The sequence below is a fragment of the Scyliorhinus torazame genome, chromosome 4 (assembly GCF_047496885.1).
Source record: "Scyliorhinus torazame isolate Kashiwa2021f chromosome 4, sScyTor2.1, whole genome shotgun sequence".
Lineage (NCBI taxonomy): Eukaryota > Metazoa > Chordata > Chondrichthyes > Carcharhiniformes > Scyliorhinidae > Scyliorhinus > Scyliorhinus torazame.
In genome coordinates, this window is record NC_092710.1 from 49817160 (window position 1) to 49818456 (window position 1297).

At 41.4% G+C, this 1297-nt stretch overlaps 1 non-coding gene across 1 annotated transcript; it reads right to left on the reverse strand.

Moving 5' to 3' along the window:
• Positions 1–477: 477 nt before the first annotated feature.
• Positions 478–551, reverse strand: trnat-agu (transfer RNA threonine (anticodon AGU)). The gene has a single exon. It is a non-coding gene; the product is annotated as a tRNA-Thr (tRNA).
• Between the last annotated feature and the right edge of the window lie 746 nt (positions 552–1297).

Genomic DNA, 1297 nt, shown 5'->3' on the forward strand with positions numbered 1-1297 from the left:
AGAACTGAGCAATTTTTTCGACTCAGGGTGACTCTTCGGCAGAGCAAATCAGTTAATCATTCAATCGTTACTCTCTGTTGTTGTTGCTATACATTTAAAATGTTGCTCCAGGTTTTCTTGAGGTAAATCCTATTATGCATTCAAAGGAAAATACCGCGGATGCTGCAAATCTGCAAGAGAAATTAAAAGTGAGAGGATAAAATCTTTAAAATTCTGAGGTTATTCGTGGTGCCAGATACAGGGTTAAAGTTTCAGATGCGCGTGATCCTTCTACAAGGCTGAAGCGAGGAGGAAATGCGATGGTGTAGGTGAGCAAAATTGAAGATGAGCGGAAAATGTGAGTTTAAAGGTTTGAAAAAATTGCTTCAGCACACAAGGAAAAGCGAGCTTTAAGGTTCGCGTTGCAGGGATTGCGCCAACATTTTCTGCATTTACCATGAAATGTCAGACATTACTCCAGCTGTTAATTTCCATTGAAGGCACTGCTGAGATTTGAACTCAGGATCTCCTGTTTACTAGACAAGCGCTTTAACCATCTAAGCCACTGCACCAGCATGCCAGCTTAGCGTGCAAGTTTAGAACAGATTTCAATCATTTCGATTCAACATCAGTTTTCCTGACATCTCATACGGGCCTTGCGAGTGCAAATTAAAATATTAATTGGCACTGGTCTTTGAATCTGTAAAATTGCACTTATTACTGGAAATGCTGGATTTGTAGCAGTTCTGCATGGGATAAGTAAACAAACAGGAAATGATTGGTCGAACTGGGAAGTGAGTGAACATGACCAGAAATCTATTGTGGTTTAATACAGGACAATGTCAGGAGAGAGTTTTAACATGAACTGAAAATGAAGCAAACTTCTTGACAATTCTCCACGGCTGTTGCACTTTAGCAAAGATGATATTGTCACCGTTCTTCCATTTACCCTGACCCGGTCTGCATTCTTTATTCATCTTTTTTGTTGTTCATTGGGAAGCAAACGCCTTGAGCCAAAGTAAGAGCCCTGATAGGGACATGAACACTGGCACCTCAGATTAAAAGTCTGAACCTCTACCTGATGAGCTACAAAGGCCTCATCTTTGCTGATTCTCATAATTTACTTCAAAGTCTCATGAGGGATGTTTTGAATTTCCTTCTTTGGTGATGCAGCCTCTCCAGCTCATTTTAATCACAGGCATGGCAGCAGCCTCCGTTAGGCTTCCTTTCACAAATTCTTCAGCTTGCACCAACTACTCGCTTCTTACCAGTGACTTGTGATGTGACATCAGTTGTTACCCCCGGACCTGCACTGTCA